The sequence below is a fragment of the Megachile rotundata genome, chromosome 14 (assembly GCF_050947335.1).
Source record: "Megachile rotundata isolate GNS110a chromosome 14, iyMegRotu1, whole genome shotgun sequence".
Classification (NCBI taxonomy): Eukaryota; Metazoa; Arthropoda; class Insecta; order Hymenoptera; family Megachilidae; genus Megachile; species Megachile rotundata.
In genome coordinates this window covers 3365696-3389269 of record NC_134996.1, presented here as the reverse complement: position 1 = coordinate 3389269, position 23574 = coordinate 3365696, and the positions used below count along the sequence as shown (strand labels likewise).

Sequence of the window (23574 nt, the reverse complement as noted above, 5' to 3'; positions counted from 1 at the left end):
GCTGTTGTTACGTATGATAATAGGGCGCGCGCGTGAACATAAATGTGAATAACTCAGAAAACCGCAAATTACCGCAAGATATCTTTACAGATTCTTGTTCCGGAAGCTTCCAGCTTTCATTTAAGCCTATTTGGTAGGTGAACCGAGGTGAAGATCACAACTTTTACCTTACACAAACATTAAATATGACTATGGTTTATATGTTTTTCCATATCAGTGTTAATAATAAACATTTTGTTGTGCAACCTACATAATTATAATGTTAAAGTATCATATAAACAGCCGATAATAGTGGATGAACATAATATTTAAAAAATAATGAACAGCATTATGTTAAACTTTACCCGGAAAAATTGACTTTAAAAAATGTTCAACTTTGGAGGCTCATATCTTCGAAATAGTAGTAATAAAATCATTAAAACTGTGAAAACAGTATGCACAGATTCCTTATAAACTAATTCCATTAAACGGATTTCAAGAATTGCGATTTTCATTTTTTGACTTTTGTCCACGTTTTCGCCGTTTTTCGCCACTGTGCGGTGGCGATAAGGTCGGACTGCAGGTGGTCACATAACTTGCGCGTATCCGCAAGTTACTCTGAGCCAACCACAGAGTAGTTGCTGTCCACTTAAAAAAATTCGTGTTTCCGACCTGCCCCCCATTTAAACCTTTTTTCTCATATTCTACACATAATAAAGTATCATTTAAGCACAAAACAAAATCGATTTTTTCAAAATTCTAGAGTGCGTTACCCCTTAAGGGGTAACCACTCTAGGATTTTCAGAAAGTCGATTTTTTTTTTGCTAAAACAATATTTTAGGGTCTTAAAAACAGAATGCCGTTTGATTTATAGTGAAAAACAAATTTTAAATGGTTCAATTATCAATTTTGCCGCAGCGCCTCAGAGCGCGCACTCAGTACTCGAGCGGTATGTTACAATTCATCGCTTTCGTATTATTGTTATCATTTAAAATAATAAGTTTACTTGTTACCTACAAAACAAACAGAAGTATCTAGAAACCTGCAGAAGGTGGCAAACACTGATCTGGATAGCTAAATGTATAGTACAAGCATTGCAGATTAGCGGCGAATAGAGAATTTAGGGATCAAAATGTTCATAAAACTTCAAACGTGTTTTTCTCGAAACCAGTTTCTTCAAACTGGGTGGACGGATTTCTCGGTAACTATTACATGGATTGAATTGAAATTTTTACAGTAGCTGCACAACAATATTGTCCTTCGAAGTTCGTAGCCGTTTTTTGATTGAATGTAAACTTTTTTTTTATAAACAATTTAGTGCTCATTTTTCATGCAAAAAATAATTTTTAGAAAAAAAATACACCGACTTCGAAATACACTAAAAAGTATAAAATAATTTCTATTTTCTAATGAAGTAATTTCTATTTCATTCAATCATACAATTACGTAACAGATATGAATGAAACCTATTTACTCGTTAGGTAGTATATTAAATACATTTCAACCTTTTCGGAGGCGGCGCAAAATTAAAAGATTATTTTGAATATGTTATTTAATTTTGCGCCGCCTCCGAAAAGGTTGAAATGTATTTAATATACTACCTAACGAGTAAATAGGTTTCATTCATATCTGTTACGTAATTGTATGATTGAATGAAATAGAAATTACTTCATTAGGAAATAGAAATTATTTTATACTTTTTAGTGCATTTCGAAGTCGGTGTATTTTTTTTCTAAAAATTATTTTATTTCACGCTTTTTATCAGCCGGCAAGACGTGTTTGTAGAAACAGTAGAAAATCGGCGACTGCATGTTGACTCATACACCACCAGAGACACGGAGGCATACGTAGTATTCAATATCTTACAATTAGTAACAATAGTTTTTCGCTAATATCTCGAAAACTAAAGCTTTCCGCGAAATTTGTATATGAACAAAATTGTTCAGAATCATGTCCGTGATAGGATATTAAAAGCGCACTAAAATCGAGAAAAGTTTATTTCAAAAGTTGCCGGTTTTTTTGCAATAACAATACTTTGCAATTAAAAAATGAAAAATTTTTTGATAATGGTACCAATGGGGAGTCAGAACCTACCAGATGCAAAAGATTTCGTTCCGATCGGTCCATCCAGCTAGGTGTAATCGGCGGGCATACATAGAAAAAAAAAAAAATATACTGATCGAATTAAGTAACCTTCTCCTTTTTTCGAAGTCGGTTAATAAATCGGCCGGTTCGCGGATCAATTAATCAGTTGATGTCCAGCTCGCACGCCGAACACTCCGAAGTCATTTTGTCAACGCGCGTTTCTTGTACAAAGTCTAATTTTATAGTGCAATAGTTTAAAGTCCCTAGTTCTTAGTTTATTACTATTACTTTAGTCTGTAAATAGTTAAATGTTTATTTTAATAAAGTAGTTAAGTTATTTAATCCGTGTATTCGAACCACGCAACCACATCACTTTATATTGACCGTACCTAAGTCTGATCTCTGATAAAGCTAACTTCGCTTTTGTAAAATTAACTAAATTTGATATTCTATTGATATTCTATTCAATATATTCTATATTCTATATATGTATGAAGCTATCGCAACAACAAGATTTTACTTGATTAGTACGTTTATAATTTATAATGAATCCTACCTAAGTGTGATTCGGTTTCTAAATTTATATAAATGAAACTTTACAGAATTAATAATGTTAGCGCGTTATAGTCAACCGCAGCGAGGAATCCGATCTAAGTGTGATTCTCTAAGTGTATTTAGATACGCTTTCGCAAAATTAGACAGATTAATGATTTTATCTATTATCTAACGCGGTGTAGTCGACTACGGAAAAGTACGCTAGAGATAGAACAATATTCTTTTATTAATTCGACTTCTAAAATTCGTCTAAAGTTAATGCACTTCCTCGGAACAATTACTCTTGTATAATTTGACTCAACAACTAATTGTCCATGGCCCTTTTTGTCAGAGCGCATACCCGCACCCAAAACCAGATCGCTTAATTGGGGAGCCTGTTGTTCACCAGTTGCTGAAACAACTCAACGACCAAGTAACCAAATGGCGCATACCCGTTTTACCAGTCAGGTATTAAGAATCTTTTTGACTCTTTGACAGCGAAAATTGTTCCGGTTATACTTATTAAGGAGATTTCTAACGCGTTCGCCTTCGAAAATTGTTCTGCTGCTTAGCCGGGTTTCGCTCGCCCTTTTATACTTGCAGGTTCGTCGAATTCCTGGAATTTCTGTGACGTCAGAATATATAAATTTTCATATAAATTCGTTATTATACATTAATTATACAATCGAATGGTTTAATTATATTTTAAATGTCGTTCTTCAATTAATAGCTATCATTTCGATATTAAAATAATAGTACAATGGTATTGTTACGTTCCGAACAGGAATCTTTTTCAAAATTTCCTTTGTAGTTCTGACCGACCGGATGTGTATCGATAATGCGTATTGCATTCTGGGAACACCCTGATCGAACGCAGTAACGGTCTTTCAATGTTTATTAGATAGACTATCTTTTGGCGACTAAACTAAGATTGTTAATATAACACATTCCTTCCTTGAAATCAACGTGGTCCCACGGCCAAAATCTTAGATCATTTCACTTCTCCGAACCGCCGAATATAAACGGAAGTCACACTCGTGTGGTCCGATAACGCCAAGCGTTCTGGAATGTTCCTCAAGGGCCCACGACGCAATATAAAATTGTAATAGAAATAGTCTTTGCAACACTACAAAATTATATAAATTACCCATAGTATTTCTTTATACCGTTATTATGAATACGCACACGTCAATCAGTTCCACAATAGTTACAGTACCGAGCGCGATTTAACTTTAATAATTGTAAAACGAAATAGATAATGTTTCATTCTAAATTTTTATAATGTATACAGATTAACATTTTATATTGTATTGGTTATGCATGTAAAATTATTCAATAGCTAATTAACAATCCATAGCTCAAGGGTAAAGGAAAGAACTATATGTATACAGTGAGGAGCAAAAGTGAACACACATACGATATTTTTACAAAAATGAAATTTTATTCAATGTTTCCATATAGAATAAAAAAAAAAAATACATAGTATTAAATACAATGTTTTAGCTTTTCAAAAAAGTTTTACCCGTCATGATGTCATTAATATTTTGATAGATACAAATGTTTTCCGTGTAGTCGGTTTTGCACAATTCATTTTCAACGAAACATTTCATATTTTTGTACATTTAATATTTTGTCCACAAGCCTTTGGTCTTCATAGTGGCATGAATGCGTTTAGGCATACTTGAAATTATATTTTCGCAGTATTCTGGAGTAATAGAATACCACTGATGCTGCACTCTTTGCCAGAAATCATTTATTGTTGTTGGGGGAGCACTGTATTCATTTGCTAGCTTCATTTTTAAATATGCCCAGACATTCTCGATAGGATTTAAGTCCGGACTTTGAGCAGGCCACACCATCATTTGAAATTGTTGAGCCTCGAGTCAATTTTTTATGCTTTTCGCAGAATGTGCAGGGGCGTTATCGTGTTGGAAAACAACATCACATTCTGGTACCGGCATATTATCGACAACATCCAGCAAATTTTGTTCTAAAATGTGTTTGTAAGTGTATTGGTTTACCGAGCTCTCAATTCGATACAATGGACCTACACCATACGCCGAAATGCAACCCCATATCATGAGTGAACCACCGCCAAATTTAATTGTCTGTTTGATATGACGGGGCAAAAGCGGTTCACCTTTCCGTTTCCAGCACCAAGAACATCCATCCGATAAAATACGATTTATTTTGGACTCATCTGAAAAAATTACGCTCTTCCATTGTTCGGCATTCCAATTTATATACTTTTTGACAAAACACAAACGAGCTTTAATATTTTTCTTTGAAAGAGCAGGTTTCTTCTTCTTCTCCATTAATGTAAAATTAGCTTCTTTTAATGCTCTTCGAGCGGTCCATTTGCTTATTTTCTTTCCAACATCGCTTTCTAACAATTTTGCAGCCATTGACGCCGTCGTCGCGACTTCCGAAGTTATGTATTTTGTTAATCGCCGCTTGTCCTGACAAGACAATAATTTTGGACGTCCTCCGAAAGATGTAGGAACTTCACTACAATTCCGTTTTCTTATTTTATGTACCACAGCCTGACTGACTGCAAGCCTTTTGGCAACTTTTCGCGTTGATAAGCCAGATTTTAATAGAGAAATAATACTATCTTTCACAGTTTTAGATAATGTTTTCATGACAGTATGTTAATGTGTGTTACTGCACGAACAACAACAGTGCAACTGTAACGTCCCTAGAACCTAAGTTTAGTTAGTTACAAGCGCTAAAAGGTAAAGAGCGGCTTTTACCTCTAAACGACTCGATTCTACTAATTAAGATTGTGGGATTCGTGTGGTGTGCGGTTAAGGAGAGAAATCCACAGGTCAATATCTTTCAACAATTAGATTTATTCAATAAAACGATAAGAAATAGAACTAACAAATAACAAGAACAACAAATAAAGAACAATATATAGATTATAATTGATTAATTAGAATAGAGAACTAAATAGATCTTGAAATAATAATAGTAATAGAATTTGGTAAATTAAACAATATGTAATTGATAATCGTGAATTTAACGATATGAAACTCGCAATTTAATACTTTATATTGGACCGTATCTGAATCGGGTCTCTGATGAAGCAAACTTCGCATTCATAATATTAACTAAATTTGATATTCGATTTTTGTGCTCGACGCTATAATCTAAGAGCAATTCGGTATCTAGATTTGTATAAACGAAATTTGATAGATTTTATAATGTTAGCGCTTTGTAATCTACCGCCGCGAGGAACTCGACCTAAGTGAAATTCTCTAAACGCACCTAAATACGGTTTCGCAAAAATTAGACAGATTTATTCTACTATCTAACGCGGTGTAGTCGACTACGTAAATTACGCTAAGTGAGAACAGTATTCCTTTAATAACTCGAATTATCGAAATTTATCTGAATCTAAATGAATTACTAACGTAAAGTCGTAATTGCTGAACTGCCACCCAAAAGACACGGGTTTCAGAGACCAAGCCGCTCAAATGGGGAGCCTGCGTTAGCTGGCTACTAGAACTACCCAACGATGCAAGAATCAAGTGACCGACGTGTGACCAACAGGGTTGCAAATAAAATGACTCGACTTTAATTATCTATTGAAATTACTGAAACGCCACCCAAAAGACACGGGCTTCAGAGACCAAGCCGCTCAATGATGGGGAGCCTGCGTTAGCTGGCTACTAAACTACCCAGAGCGAACTCCGAGAATCTGACGGCGAATTAGTAATTCAGGAAAATAAGAAATATGTATGAGTGACTGGCGAGCTCTCGTTGATGTCTTAGTTTCTTCTGGGGCTGAGCATAGCACTCTCCTTACAGAGTTTCAGATACAGGACCGTTTGAACGGGGAGCCTGCGTTAGCTGGCTACTAGAACTACCCAACGATCGAGTATCCAAATGGCTGATACCCGCTGTCCAGTCAAAACTAAGAATCTTGTAGGCTCTTACCAGTTAAAACTGCTCCAGTTAGTTGCTTCCCAAGAGGTCCGGCACGTAGTACTTCCAAGATTGTTCTGCACTCGCAGCCGCTACTGCACGCCCTTTTATACCCAGAGAGTCATGGGCTTTTCCCGCTCAAAAAGTAGTTATTATTTTACTACGCTTCATTTAGCAGCAAACATATCTCAGTCCGACTAACAAAAATACGCTTTGATTTATTATTAATTAGTTTTTCACAAGTTTTACCGTTAAATCGTATTTTTAATAATTGTTAGATACGCAAATTATGTGTTTTAATAGAAGAAATAATTAATCGCAAACAATACATGAAATAATAGCTAAAAATATAACGCAATTTATAATGAGTGAATAATTAATAATATATATAATATAAACATTTAAATAATAATTTATAATGACTCTGTTTCGAAGTATATCTACTGTCTTTTTCTAACTAACGCGCGCGCCATCGATCGGTGATCTACTCTAAACAATGTTGCACGCGTGAGCTAACCCCATCCCATTACCACGCGAATTTTTATGGTGCGGTCGGTAATTTGCGGTCGGTAATATAATAGAAAAAGATAGAATTAAACTGCTTCTCTATTTATCGGCTGGATGATGTACCCGGGGACGTTACAATAGTTTTGTTCAGTTCATTGTAATTCACATTATATTATATACGCTACCATTCTAATCGTTCCATATTTTACAAAATATAGTCTTTTGTATATTTTAATTATTTTGAATTACATTTCTTTAATTGCCTCCGTCATATCCTCTAAACATTGCGATCTTGTGAAAGGGCCCGTATGGGACTAGCGTATCACCGGATCCACAAAACATTAAGTCCCGTTAACAATTAATTTTGTTAGGGCAAACAAATCCTCGAGGCTTTATACGCGCGCTTCCCGCATGTAACAGCTTAGAAGAAAATTGGTGGCAGCGGTGGGATCCCTTTAAAAGCACGGTGGGATCCCTTTAAAAGCACGGTGGGATCCTTTAAAATCACGGTGGGAGCTCTTAAAATTCGGTGGGATATTTTAAAATCACGGTGTGATCCCTTTTTCAAAATTTCTACTTTCTTTTATTCAAAATTAAAATTTAAAAATCTTACAATTGGAATTTCAAAAGGTTTAGAGATACTCGTATTGTTCCGAAATAAAGATAATAATAATAGACCGAGGCACTTCTGTGCCATATTACATCGCTGCGTACAGGCACTAATCCCTCCCGCACGGGATTAGCCCTATCGCAACGCCATCGATCGGATCGATGGTTCAAACGATTGCCGTTCCGATTTTAAAATTCAGATCCTTGTAAACCTTTCACGAAAGCAAACGTGTTAGCAATTCTCAACCTAAATTTCAACCACTTTTCCGAGTATTTCAACCAGTTTGTATTATCGGTATAAGTCGTCCATTGTCCCGAGGTGAGCGTGCGTGTGAAGTGTTTAATAAACCATTTTGTGAACGTTTAAAGTTATATCTTTTATTTTATTTTAACAACTTCACGTGACTCTGCCTAAACATCCTGTGCTCCGTATCCTCGCTAGGATAGAATTGGCGATCCGAGAATCGATCAACCGACTCGAGAAAACTCGTCGGAAAAAGTGATCACGAAACACGTATTCATAGGATCGCAATCAAGAAATTAAATTTTTGAAGTTATTTCGAGAAACGTAATTTTGCAATTTCTTAATACACAGATTGGAGGGAGAAACAATTTGGTTCTCTTGATAACGCTTGCTATTGGATTTTATTGCCATTATCACTTATATTTTCACAATCTTACTTATACTTATTTTATTGTGTGTATATTCAAAATTATTAACATATAACACAAAATGTCGCAACCATTGCATAGCGCTGGTTCGAGCGCAGAATCTCCTTCTCGTACCGAACAAATGACTGCAACTTTTGCTGAAAGTTTTGCAATACAACAAGCCATCGCTAGTATACCATATTTTGACGGAAATAATATACCGCTTAAAGATTTTCTTATAGATATACAAAACAGTGCATATTGTCTTCCACCAGAATCAGAACGACCTTTTATACGTACAGTTTTAACAAAATTACGCGGAGAAGCAAGAGATAGCATTTGCGATTTACACTTTGACTCAATTAACGAATTAATAAAACATTTAAAACGTCGGTTTGCTGCGGGAAAAATTTACGAACATTATCAGCAAGAGATTTCAAATATTCGGATGAAAAGAAACGAATCTGTTTACGCTTTTTACGATCGTTTGAGAATTTTAATTAGTGGGTTTCAAAATTTATTGAAAGACAGTTACGCTGACGACGTGGACAGTATTTTAAAGCTTGTAAAAGCAACAGCTATTAATGCATTTATTAGAGGTTTACCAGACGAATTAGCTAGAGCAGTAGACGCACGAGATCCAGACACATTAGAAAAAGCATTAGAAGTCGCAATTAAAGTCTACTAGGATCTTACTAGGATGAAATCCGGAATTGTACCATCTTATGAACAGAATAAGCCTTCTATTAATCCAGAATATCGATATGACTACCATCCACGTGAAAATTACAGATCTAATAATTATCACGAATATTCTCATAATCCGCATTCGCTTCTTTTCAAAAAACTAAATCGTTTCGACTCTCATACCCTTGACACTCTCGCAATGTACATTCTCTCTTTCTTTACATGTTCACTCTCTCTTTCGCTCGCCAATGTTTCCCTTGTTCGCCCGCATCCATACTTCGCATTCGCACTATCTCACTCGCACCGTCGCACACGCACTATCGCACTCGCACTGCTTAACGGTAATCGCTCGAACGGCTGTAACGCAGTGTTTTTCTAAGCGCGCCCAAACATATGATCAGTGGTGGTGAGGCTGTCGTGGCGAGCGCACGTGTTCGGGGGTCGCTCCGCGATAAATTACAATTTTGGTGGGAAAAAGTGGTTTAAGTGTGATAAATAATGTTGTGAAGTGAGGGGAGACCGTGGGGGAAGTGGGCGGTGAAATTTTGTGAAAATCGAAAGTGGAATAGTGAAGTTATAAATAAAAAACGAAATTTCGGTAATGGCGACCTCCACGTGACGCGAGGAAAAGCATGGGGTGCAAACCCATGAGTAATCGAAAACGAGGAAGCGAGTGTTCGGTTCGGAGTGTTCGGATCGACCGCGGAATAAATAAATATGTGCGCGACTTAAATACGATTATTTTTATATATCGCGAGTGAAATAGTGCAATTTAAGGGTGAAAGCTGCCCTCAAAGAGGGACTTGCGTGAACACGTGGTCGTGCGGCATGTAGAAGTTGCGAGAGAAAGTTGTAGAAATTAGATTAATTAATTATAAAGCAAATGTCATTAGGGATTTAGAGTGCGGGAAGGGGCGAATGAGGCATACTGAATGCACGCGGTGATTGGTTTTGGCTATTTTTGTATTTTCTTGATAGTAAATAAATAATGGCGTCGGTCAAGCATGCTTCGATATATCGTACGAACACGTGGGCATCTCCGCGCGAGGGAAAGCGTAGAGCGTAAAGGCCGGTTCACAAGCATTCAACATGGCCGGGGAAGAGTCGCTGCAGGCGCATGGAGAGCGGCCCTTAAGGACGAAGCCTAAAGGCAAAGCGAAAGCATGCGGCAACAAGTAAGATGGCGGAGGAAGGATCGCCGCAAGCGCTTGGAGAGCTGCCTTCAGGGACGAAGCCTATGGGCGAAGCGGAGGCACGCGGCAACAAGCAAGATGGCGGAGACATGGCGCGTTTTTCAAATGGTAAGCGGAGGGGAAGAAGTAAGAAGACAGCGAGAGGGAGAAGAGGTAACGGCAAGAGGAGGGAAAGAAGCAAGAGGACAACGAGAGGGAGAAGAGGAAGAGCAGGAGCAGAAGAAGCGGCGAAACAAAATAGAAATGACCGATCAAACGACTCAAACCCGCAAGGGAGGAAACCGGTGTCAGCCTGGTCATAGCACCATTAGGGGGCACAAAACGGGGACCGACTGAGCGGGGGAGAGGAGGGAGAGAGGTCAATTGAGCAAAGCACCCTTCTGATCAACTGTTGATTCAACTAGGGACCCAGTCGTCAGCCTGGTCATGGCACCATTAGGGGGCGACAATGGGGACCAAGTGGGATCGGCGGAAGAGAAGAAGGAGAAAACAAGACACGATCGATCGAACGACTCAAACCTGCAAAGGAGGAAACCGGTGTCAGCCTGGTCATAGCACCATTAGGGGGCACAAAACGGTGACCAACGGAGCGGGGGAGAGGAGGGAGAGAGATTAAACTGAGCAGAGGATCCTTCTGATCAACTGCTGATTCAATTAGGGACCCAGTCGTCAGCCTGGTCATAGCACCATTAGGGGGCGACAATGGGGACCGAGTGGGATCGGCGGGAGAGAAGAAGGAGAAAACAAGACATGGTCGATCGAACGACTCAAACTTGAAAAGGAGGAAACCGGTGTCAGCCTGGTCATAGCACCATTAGGGGGCACAAAACGGGGACCGACTGAGCGGGGGAGAGGAGGGAGAGAGATTAAACTGAGCAGAGGATCCTTCTGATCAACTGCTGATTCAATTAGGGACCCAGTCGTCAGCCTGGTCATAGCACCATTAGGGGGCGACAATGGGGACCGAGTGGGATCGGCGGGAGAGAAGAAGGAGAAAACAAGACATGGTCGATCGAACGACTCAAACTTGCAAAGGAGGAAACCGGTGTCAGCCTGGTCATAGCACCATTAGGGGGCACAAAACGGGGACCGACTGAGCGGGGGAGAGGAGGGAGAGAGATTAAACTGAGCAGAGGATCCTTCTGATCAACTGCTGATTCAATTAGGGACCCAGTCGTCAGCCTGGTCATAGCACCATTAGGGGGCGACAATGGGGACCGAGGGGATCGGCGGGAGAGAAGAAGGAGGAAACATAAGGAAATTTGGCTGGCGCCTAAACGGCGGCAACAAATGAAAGCAGCAATAATGGCGGGCAACGCTACGAGCGACCCGAAAGCTTGGCAGACTTTTTAATCGGAAAGTACTGGAACGAGGAACTTGAACGTCAGCCTGGTCACAGCACCATTAGGGGACGGATTGAGAACCGAGGGAAAGTGCTGGAAGAGAGAAAAGAAATAAATACCGAGAGCAATGGGCTCAAGTAGTGTTGTGAAAGAGGACTGGGACGAAGTAGGAAACGCGGTAAGAGGGAACGGGGTAACAGCCGGGGTGAGGGGCACAAGCGAAAACCGAATGCAAAATCAGAGGGAAAATGAAATTAGGGTTCGGCGTAATGAGATAGGAGTAAGGGTATGCGGGATGTGCAGAAGAGAAGGAAAATAAATCTCCCACTTAACAGCATATCACTATTTATTCATATATTTATTTATTTATCTATATAATTATTTTTCATTATCACTCACTGATACAACATATATATACATATAAGGGTGCGGTTAGGCTTCGAAATCTGCTCACTTTGCGTTGCTTGCGGTTGCTATAAAGTAAAGTAGTATAAACATGGGAATATTAAGCGTCGCACAGACAGAAACCTAGGGGATGAAGCAGGGAAAGAACAAACCGGAAAGCGGGGGTGGGAGGGGCGGGGGGGCGGAGGGAAGCAAATAAGGAAACAAGGAATAACTACAGAAAGGAGTAAATACAAGATACTCAGGAGTCATAATACGGAGATAAGATAACAGTCAGGAACAGTGTTGTGGGGGCGGGGGGCGCGCGGGTGGGGGCGGGAAACGAGAATATAGCTGAAACGAACAGAGCTAGACTTACCCTAGAAGAAACAAATATAGGACAACTAGGAAGCATAGTACAGAAACAACAATAGCAGTCAGAATACCGTTTGCGGGGGCGGGGGCGGGGGCGGGGGCGGAAATAACGAATATAGCTTAGCGAACAGAGTTAGACTTACCCTACATACTTATCTTTAACACCAAGTCGACAGCGACACATAGGTGCAAAATGGTGGGGAGAGGTCGCGGTTTCTTGCCGTATGTTCTCGCCCACCGAGAGGAGGCGCCGGGTGGACGTTACAAGTTCAGCTGGAGATCGGTGCTACACGCACGGGAGTCTCCCCTAGTTCTTGACGTGTCACCCGGGTCAAATCTCTTTGGTTGAGGGCATCCATTCCTCACACATGGAGCACATTCGCGAGGGGTGGGGGGAGAGTCCTTCTTTCACAGCGAGCGATGGCCTAGACCAAGGGGACTATGTCGTTTACGATACGGAAGCCTTGGCGGGTTGCCGCCACCCTCCACCCTTGTGGTGGGGGCGGGAGACAGTTTTAGTGAGTAGGCCGTGGAAACCGTCCCTCTTCTAGGGGCGCCGGAAGCGGGAGTCTCACACTATCTATCTTCCCAGGTGTCCGTTACTGGATTTCTGTCTTCCTTAAACAAAAAAAAAAAAAAAAAAAAAAAAACATATGATCGGCCCAGGTTATTGCCCTCCTACAATAGTACAGTATTGGTTGATTCTACGTATATTAATTGATTTAGTTAATTAATTAATTAAATGTATAATAATGTCTATAAATAGAAATAGTAGATTTCGGGGCGAGCATCTCGGCACGTAGGCACATATCATAACGGAAATTTCTTATACAAAACTATACATTTATTAGAATTAAAATAAAATAATACACGAGTCTTGTTTTAATCGTTCTAACTTAATATTTGATTTGGTGAAACATATTACCTATTCTAAATCAAAATCATAAGATAATTAATATAAATGAAAATATATATATATGTACTGATTACCGACTGTCGAATTTGATAGATATGGTAATAGATTCGTAATGTACTGTCGGTAATTGCCTAATACTGTCGATAATAGATCTGAAGTGTGGTATTGCACAAAAAAGGGTTCCGCGGGACGTTACACAAGGATAAATATTGTAAATTTGAGAGAACTTATTTCTGTTTTTACATGTATTAAAACTTGTGGCTATTCTTAAACATCCCCCCCACGCTCGATCTCGATGAAACTTTGACCCATTAATGGGGTGGGGGGTGGGTGTTGAATATGATGATGCAATACCAATCTGCGGAAGCGCCCCCTAGCGGAGATATGAAAATTCGAAAACTGCCATTTCCGGTCTCACGCAATGCCTATATAGTACTGTACCAATGCTGTCCCCATCACGATCGAATATTTCTCACCTCGAGAATCTTCGTCAGCCCTCAAATCTCTAACATCTAAGGGTGAATATCGGTTTCATGCTGTCCCTGGCTCATAACGCCGTCACTTGCTTACACAATCGCTGCTCACTCGCTCACTCACTTGCTCACTCACTTGCTCACTCATTCGCTCACTCACTTTCTCATAGCCTCATCATTCATCTACTAGCATTCATTCCGTTCACTTCATCATACAATGGTTAGGTTAGGTTGGGTTCATCAATGTTAAAAGCACGGCTGGCTGTCGTGGCGAGCGCACGTGTTCGAGGGTCGCTCCGCGATAAAGTTCAATTTTGGTGGGAAAAAGTGGTTAAAGTGTGATAAATAATGTTGTGAAGTGAGGGGAGACCGTGGGGGAAGTGAGCGGTGAAGTTTTGTAAAAATCGGAGGTGAAATAATGAATTTATAAATAAAAATCGAAATTTCGGTAATGGCGACCTCTACGCGACGCGAGGGAAAGCATGGGGTGCAAACCAATGAGTAATCGAAAGCGAAGAAACGAGTGTTCGGGCCGACTGCGGAATAAAATAAGTATGTACGTGACTTAAACACGATTATTTTTATATATCGCGAGTGAAAATAGTGAAATTTAAGGGTGAAAGTTCTCCTTGAAGAAGGACTTGCGCGAACACGTGGTCGTGCGACGTGTCGAAGTTGCGAGAGAAAGTCGCAGAAATTAAATTAATTAATAATTTAAATGTCATTAGGGATTTAGAGTGCGGGGAAAGGCGAATGAGGCATATTGAATGCACGCGGTGATTAGTTTTGGCTATTTTCGTATTTTCGTAATTTGATAGTAAATAAATAATGGCGTCGGTCGGGCAAGCTTCGATATATCGTACGAACACGTGGGTATCTCCGTGCGAGGGAAAGCGTAGTGTTTCGACGTAGATGTTGTGTAGTCGAATTGCCGGAAAGCTCAGCGCTGAGCTAGATAACGTGGGATTGGTTTTTGGGTGCAAGAAAAGTGCAAATGGACAATTAACAAAGTTTATTTAAAAGTTAGATTCACGTATGACTTTGTACACTCACGATTACACGACGAAAACTTAACTGTACACTTTATTGAACGGCACATAAAAATATATATATATATAAGTTCAAAATGAAATGAATTGTCTTTTATTGGGCGACGCAGTCGCGCTTAGCTAAGTCACTTTGAACGGGATTAAATCTCGCAGAGATGCTGGTTCGTGATTATGTTAACGAGAGTCTTCGTAAATCAGTAGAACGCCCAAGGGTCTCACGCTCTTATATGTACTCGCCGGTATTCCGCGATTGGAGCATTCAATTTTTCTCCGTTGCGGCAGTTCGAGAATCCAAACAAAGCGTGGAGTTCCGCGGGTCGCCTGATTGGCCTAGCTGTTGCCGTGCGTCGGTTTGACGGTTGGAGTCGCGACAACAGCTAGGCTAGAAAAACAAGACACCGCCAACGACTTTTGCTGCTGTTGTGAAACGGTGCCTAGAAAAAGTGTATTTTTCGCGGTTCTAACGGTTTGCGCTATCTCTTTGTTTGGATTCTCGAACATACCGCCCGCCTCGAAACGTTAGTTTCGAAACCCGGTACGGCCGCGCGCGGAGAGCGGGGGGATTGTCTCGTAGAGACGTACATTCATGGGTCTGCGTTGTTGTGACGGCGGTAATACTTATCAATAAGACGTAAGAACACGAGGACGCTCGCAAAGGGGGGAAAGGGGAGTCTCGCAGAGACGTACATTTTCGGGACTCGTAGTTTATTTTGACGGCGGCACTGGTACTCATTCTTCAGTGTCGACTGGTAATGGGCAAAGTTTGACGATTGGTCTTTTTAATATAGAGTTCGCTGTCTTGATCGTTACAACGCGTGTTAACCCGTCGTTGCCAGGGTGTAATTGAATTATTCTGCCTAGTTCCCATTTACATGGGGGAAGCAGGGGATTCTGGACAAGAACGAGCTGACCGATTTTCAGCGATGGGAGTTTTTTGCGCCATTTGCTGCGTTGTTGTAGTGTATGAAGATAATCGTTTTGCCAGAGTTTCCAAAACCTTTCAGTCTTCTGGCGCACTAACTGCCATCGCGACAATCGGTCTTCGTTTAGAAGAAGGAGTGAGGGTTGCGGAGGGGTTGTAACCGAAGCTCCGATTAAAAAGTGGCCGGGAGTAAGGGGGGTAAGGTCGTCCGGGGCATCGGAGAGGGGAGCAATAGGCCGGGAATTCAAACAGGCCTCTATCGAGCACAACAGAGTGTAGAATTCTTCGAAGGTGAGCGTCGAATCACCGAGGACGCGTTTCAGATGGTGCTTGACACTTCGGACCCCGGCCTCCCACAAGCCACCGAAATGAGGCGTGGAGGGGGGAATAAAATTCCATTTTATTCCATCGCACGCAGTGCTATTTAAGAAGTCTGGATCGCGCAACGTAGCTCGGTGCGCGAGCGTTAGTTCACGATCTGCTCCAACGAACGTGGTTCCGTTGTCTGAGTAGATGGCTGCTGGGAGACCGCGCCGGGAACAAAACCGTGAAAGTGCGTTTACAAAGGCGGGTGTAGAATAATTTGCCACCAACTCCAGGTGGATGGCTTTGGTCGCCAGACATACGAATAAGGCAATGTAGCCTTTTATTGAGGTCCGACCTCGACCGGCGGAAGGGCGGACACGGACGGGCCCGGCATAGTCTATGCCGCAGTGCTCGAAGCACCTCGACGAGGGGTTAACTCTCGGGGCCGGGAGGTTCCCCATTAACTGCGTGCTAGTGTGGGCTCTTTCCCGGGTACATCGAACGCATGAATAAATTACAGAACGGGTTAGATTCCGAGCACGGAGAATCCAATATTCTTGTCGGAGGCAAGTTAAGGTTAATTGGGTCCCGGCATGCAACATTTTTAAGTGCATGTGCTCGATGATACGTTCAACCAGAGGATGCGACCCGAGGATTATGGGGTGTTTGGCCGAAACTGAAAGAGATGTATTCTGCAGTCGTCCACTCATACGAAGGAGCCCGTCTTTATCGAGAAAAGGAGTTAGGGCTAGCAAGCGGCTTTCTCGAGATAAGGGTTTAGCGTTTTTTAAGGCTTGAATTTCTTTACTAAATATTTCTTGCTGAATTTGAGCCAGCCAGAACGTTTTGGCAGCCGCACACTCTTCTGCCGTGAGAGCACAAGAGTTCTTTAATGGAGAGACGTCCAATGATGACCTCGAGCGACACCTGTTTACAAACCGTCTAATATAGGCTGTCACGCGTATTAACTTTGTCCACGATGAAATTCTAATCGCGAGATCCCAAGTTGGGGTTTGGGCAGTTGCATGGCACGTTAATACGCGGCGTTCGGACGCGGCAGAATCGTCCGAAGGGGTTACTTTAGAAGGCCATCCGGATTCAGGCTCGCGGAGCCATGTGGGGCCTTGCCACCAAAGGGTTTTCTTGCGCAGTTCGGTCCCCTTGAGGCCACGAGAGGCGCAATCAGCTGGGTTGTCGCTAGAGGGGACATGACGCCACTCCGCGTTGGGCACCATCGACTGGATAGCGGTCACTCTGTTGGCCACGAAAGTTTTCCAATGCGATGGATGTTGGTTTAACCATGCTAGGACGACGGAAGAGTCAGTCCAACAGAAGCATTGAACTGGTGGGACGCATATCGAAGCACGGATGAATTCAAATAACCGCGCCAATAGAACTGCCGCCGACAATTCGAGGCGCGGTATTGTAAGAGGCTTGAGAGGCGCTACTTTCGATTTGCAAGCTAATAAGGAGACGGTTGTCTCTCCGGTAGAGGAGACAACCTTTAGGTAAATAACAGCAGCGTACGCGACGGTCGAAGCGTCGGCAAACCCGTGGAGCTCAACGACGGGGGAAGTGGGGTGTAACCCGGTCCAGCGCGGAATGGAAACGCCATCGAGGCCTCGCCAGTGAGTGTAAATATTTTGCCATTTACGTAGTGACGATTCTGGGAGGGTCTCGTCCCAACTTACGCGGAGGCGCCAGAGCTCTTGGATAAAGATTTTTGCCGAAATTGTGGCGGGAGCAACCCAGCCGAGAGGATCATATAATTTAGCGATAATTGAAAGAATAGACCGTTTTGTTGTGGGGGCAGTGCGGGCAAGTGAAACGCGAAAATGGAAAGAGTCGCGAGATGGATTCCAGGCCACTCCCAAAATTTTTACTTGATCGTCGGGGGACAGTTCTTTACTGCACGCGAGACCGTGATCGGACGAGTCGATGTTGGAGAGCAATTCCGCCGAATTGCTTGCCCACTTACGTAAGGAAAAGTGACCGCGATTGAGGAGCCCGATTAATTGCTCACGAGAACGTCGCAACGACTCTACATCGTTTTCTCCGAACAAAATATCGTCCACGTAAGTGCAGTCTCGGAGAAGAGGAACCGCGAGGGGGAAGGCGTTACCTTCGTCCAGTATCAACTGCTGAATCACGCGCAGCGCGAGGTAAGGGGCACAATTCATGCCATAGGTCACCGTTAGCAGTTGATATTCGTACGGTTGATTCGGATCCGAAGTGGTCCATAGAATCCGTTGAAAATCAAGATCGTCTTGATGGACTAAAATTTGGCGATACATTTTAGCAATATCCGCTGTATAAACATAACGAAACTGTCGCCATCGATTCACAACGGAGGGGAGGTCGGACTGAAGTTTAGGACCAGGCAACAACAAATCATTCAAGGCTAACCCGGATGACGTCACGCTCGACGCGTTAAATACTACGCGAAGTTTGGTAGTTGTGCTGTCGTCTCGAATGACTGGGTGGTGGGGAATATAAACACGGAGATTTTTCGAAGCAATAGCCCGAGGAACGCGACGCATATGGCCGAGGTTCTCATATTCTTGCATGAATTGTTTGTATTCCGTGGCAAGTGTGTTTTGAGACCGAAATTTGCGAAAAAGAGAGTTTAACATTATCAACGCTTTCTGACGCGAGTGCCCGAGCTGAGTGATGTTTTCGTCGCGAAAAGGAAGACGCACTATGTATTGACCGGTGGAAGTACGAGAGGTGGTTACTTGAAAGAATTTCTCGCACCGCTCGTCTTCGGGAGAACGAGCAATGACTTTGGAGGGAAGCTCCTCGATCTCCCAGAACTTTTGTAGAGTTTGGCTAAGAGATTCATCCACCGCGCTATGGTGTACCGAAACGCGGGGGAAAGACGAGACCGCGGAAGAGGGGCCTGAAATTATCCACCCGAATATTGTCCTCTGGGCGATGGGTTGACCCCGCCCGCCCTTTCGCACACCTTCGAGAATTATATCGCTGTATACGTCAGCGCCCAGAATAAGATGAACGGGAACTTGGCTGGAGGGATTGGAATCCGCCCACGGTAAATCGGCCAAGTGTGCTAACGCTCGGTTAAAATCAGTGCTTTTCGGACAGTACGTTGACAGTGAGTTGAGTACCAGTGCCGTCGTAGTGATCGTCGGAGAGGGGACTACGCGCGGAGAAACAATGATTCGCGTCGCATGACGCGCGGTGCCGGCATGAACGCCGCCGACTGCCGAAATCGACGCAGATACTCGGGTACGTTTCGCGTGTAACGCTTGTGCAAGGGCCTCGGAGATGAAACTCGCTTCTGATCCTTGATCAATTAGTGCGCGAGTGACCAAGCAGCGTCCGGAAGGGACTTGGACCATCACAATTGCAGTCGCTAGTAAAACCGGAGACTGAACTTTAGCGTTAGCGGACACGAGGTGAGTGTTTATCTCCGAACCCCCCGCCATGAGAGAGGACACGTTTGGTGTATTCGGCGCATTTGCAGGTGCGGCCCGCGGAAAAACGGTTTCCTCATGCAACAAGGAGTGATGCCTCTTTTGACATAATCGACACGAATATTTGCTAGAGCATTCTTGGACGGCGTGACTTTGGCTCAGACAATTAAAACAACGTGAGTATCTTTTAATTACATCAGCGCGTTGTCGTGGTGTTTTTGCGAGGAACGCCGGGCACGCGACGAGGTAGTGACGCGATTTACATAGAGGACACATATTGTTCGTGTTTGTTGATGTTGTCGTCGCGTGAACGCGGGCCGACGGAACAGGATTACCGACAGGTTTATTCGACGCGACAGTATTAAAATCTTCTAACGCACGGACGCGAGCATCGAGAAACGATTGCATAATCGCAAAAGAAGGGGGATCATCGTTTTCGCTTGTGTGCGCGGTCCATGCTTTTCGTGAGGGGGAATCTAACTTTTGTGCAATTAAATGGACTAGCATGTCGTCCCAAAGATCCGCGGGCGAGCGTCCTAAATTTTTCAGCGACGCAACGGTGAAATTGACGCGGTCGCGCAATGTTTGTAATTCCGTTGCGGATTCACGCGACAGCGGCGCAAGGTCGAGCAACGCTGATAGATGCGATGTAAGCAAACGTCTTTTGTTTTCGAACCGCTTTTTCAATGCCTTCCACGCTATTTCGAAACTATCCGCCGTTACCGGAAGGTTTGCGATACAATCTAACGCGCGTCCTTTAAGAGCAGACACTAAATAATGCATGCGTGCAAACCCGCTGATTTCCGGATTTTTTAGGATTAGAGAGTCGAAGCGGTCTCGGAAGCTTACCCATTCGTCGAGCTTGCCGTCGAACGGAGGGAGCTGGATGGCTGGTAGCTGGGCCAACGGCAGATGACCGGACTTCGATGTCGCTGGAACGGCCGGAGCGTTGGAGGCTGCGCTGACTGAGGCTCGAAGCTCCTCCAGGCGGTTCTCGTAGAAATCCAGCGTGGTCTGGTATACCTCCTCGGTGGCTTCGAATCGCTGGTCCCGGAAGTAGTCCAACGCCGCTCTCTTGTCGGCAGGAACTTTCTCCGCCAGAAGAAGATCGCCGGCCTGGAACTGCTGCCACGTCTCCTTCAAGGTCGAGATGCGGGATTTCACGGTGGCGATGGTCACATTGTCTTTGCCAATCTTTTTGAAATTGACCAATGCTCGGTCAATCGAGTATTGTAAACGTTCTTGTTTGGCCACAAGTTCAGCCATTGCCACTCACTCGCGTTTTGCACTAGCACCTTTATCGACCACGTTACCTATCCGGCTCGAAGGACCAATGTTTCGACGTAGATGTTGTGTAGTCGAATTGCCGGAAAGCTCAGCGCTGAGCTAGATAACGTGGGATTGGTTTTTGGGTGCAAGAAAAGTGCAAATGGACAATTAACAAAGTTTATTTAAAAGTTAGATTCACGTATGACTTTGTACACTCACGATTACACGACGAAAACTTAACTGTACACTTTATTGAACGGCACATAAAAATATATATATATATAAGTTCAAAATGAAATGAATTGTCTTTTATTGGGCGACGCAGTCGCGCTTAGCTAAGTCACTTTGAACGGGATTAAATCTCGCAGAGATGCTGGTTCGTGATTATGTTAACGAGAGTCTTCGTAAATCAGTAGAACGCCCAAGGGTCTCACGCTCTTATATGTACTCGCCGGTATTCCGCGATTGGAGCATTCAATTTTTCTCCGTTGCGGCAGTTCGAGAATCCAAACAAAGCGTGGAGTTCCGCGGGTCGCCTGATTGGCCTAGCTGTTGCCGTGCGTCGGTTTGACGGTTGGAGTCGCGACAACAGCTAGGCTAGAAAAACAAGACACCGCCAACGACTTTTGCTGCTGTTGTGAAACGGTGCCTAGAAAAAGTGTATTTTTCGCGGTTCTAACGGTTTGCGCTATCTCTTTGTTTGGATTCTCGAACACGTAGTGCGTAAAGGCCGGTTCGCAAACATCCAATATGGCAGGGGAAGGGTCGCCGCAGGCGCATGGAGAGCAGCCTTTAAGGACGAAGCCTAAGGGCGAAGCGAAGGTACGCGGCAACAAGCAAGATGGCGGAGGAAGGATCGCCGCAAGCGTATGGAGAGCTGCCCTTAGGGACGAAGCCTAAGGGTGAAGCGGAGGCACGCGGCAACAAGCAAGATGGCGGAGACATGGAGCGTTTTTTCAAATGGTAAGCGGATAGGTTGAAGCAAGAAGACAGTGAGGAGGAGAAGAGGAAGAGGCAAGACGACACGGAACGAAGTGAAGGAAAGAAGGATTTAATCAATTAATTAATTAATAAATAAATGAAGTGAATGAGATTATTAATAATAATAATAATGATAATAACAATAATAATAATAATAAATAATTAACTAATAAATTATTTATAAATAGTGAAGTGATTAGTAGATTAATGAATAAATAAATAATATAAAAGAAATAATTAACAGATAGGCATTTAATTCGGTGTAGTGCTGGGAAAGTGTTATGGGAGTGCAGTGAAGTGCTGGGAGTGTTGTGGGTACAGGGGAATATACGTGATCACGTGCGCAAGCGCAGAGGAACAGTGTAAAGTGGGAAAACGGCAGAAAAGTGTTGGAAGAACTGCGGAAAACGCTCCAGCATCCTGGAAACTCTGAAGTCTCAACGACGGTGGAGCAACGGGCCCGCGCTGAGAATATCCGGCATGGCGGAGGAAGGAACGCTGTGAGCAGCCCTAAAGGGTGAAGCGAAGAGATGAAGCGCGCTTTTCAAAGGGCAAGACGAGTGGAAGAAGCGAGAAGACAGCGAGAGGGAGAAGAGGAAGAGCAGGAGCACAAGAGGCGGAGCAACAAACATAGACACGACCGATTAAACGACTCAAACCTGCAAGGCAGGAAACCGGTGTCAGCCTGGTCATAGCACCATTAGGGGGCACAAAACGGGGACCGACGGAGCGGGGGAGAGGAGGGAGAGAGGTCAAATCGAACCGAGCACCCTTCTGATCAACTGTTGATTCAGCTAGGGACCCAGTCGTCAGCCTGGTCATGGCACCATTAGGGGGCGACAACGGGGACCGAGTGGAATCGACAAGAGAGAGGAAGGAGAGAAATTTTTACCGAGAGCAATGGGCTCATGTAGCGTTGTGGAGAAAGACTGGGGCGAAGTAGGAATAAAAAGGGGAAAAGCGGGCAGCGAAAAGGGGAAAAGGACAAGCGGAGTCTTAAGCGAGAAGCGGAAGTCGAAATTAGACGCGGGGCGGAAATACAATAATGCGAGCGAATATCAACGAATTTGCGCAGGGGGCGGGGATGAGAGGAATATTCGAATACGTTACACATATATTATGTCATACTATATATTTATACTTTATACGTACATTTTACGTGTCACTTATTACATATTTATCTATCTGCTGTTATTTACATACTTATTCATTATATTACTTCATTAGGTCTAACAGCGACGGTATTAGTATTGATGACGCACACAGGGAATCGCATATGAATAAATAGGGGGAGCAGGAAAGAAACAGCGCGGGGGCGGGGGGGGGGGGCGGCGGGGACCGAAACAGAGGCAAGAGTAGAAACGAATAGCGTTAATTAGGCATAGGGAAGGAAAGATTGTAAAGCGCGGAGATATCTACCTATTAATCGACGATCGAGGGGACGGGGGGTGGGGGCGGGGGCGGAAATACGGAAACGAAATATGAGCGACAGGCAACACACAGGGGATAGGCAGTAGAAAATAGACTACAGATCGACACCTAGGTGGGAAATGGTGGAGGAGGTCGCGGTTTTACCGTATGTTCGAGCCCACCGGGCGGCGGTGCCGAGGGGGCGTTACAAGGTCAGCGGGAGGTCAGCGCATTTTGCCCGGGAGCCTCCTTCTAGATCTTGACGCAGCCCCTAGGGCCAAAAACCCTTTGGTTGAGAGCATCCATTTTCCACACATGGAACACATACGCGAGGGGTGGGGGGGGGGGGGATAGTCTTTCTTCCACAATGGCGAGCGATGGCCTAGCCTTGGCTAGGCAAGCCTTGGCGGATTGCCGCCACCCTCCGTCCGTCGTGGCGGGGGCGGGAGACAGTTTTAGTGAGTAGGCCGTGGAAACCGTCCCTCTTCTAGGGGCGCCGGAAGCGGGAGTCTCACACTATCTGGGCTATCTTCCCAG

General features: G+C 43.6%; 1 long non-coding RNA gene across 2 annotated transcripts; it reads left to right on the top strand.

Moving 5' to 3' along the window:
• The first annotated feature begins 13195 nt into the window (after positions 1-13195).
• LOC143265761 (uncharacterized) lies at positions 13196-21355 on the top strand. 2 transcript variants are annotated; one of them, XR_013040445.1, is made up of 4 exons: positions 13196-18105; positions 18243-19359; positions 19428-19553; positions 20194-21355. It is a non-coding gene; the product is annotated as an uncharacterized LOC143265761 (long non-coding RNA). The 2 variants fall into 2 exon arrangements; XR_013040444.1 differs by having other exon boundaries at positions 13259-19359.
• Positions 21356-23574: the final 2219 nt, after the last annotated feature.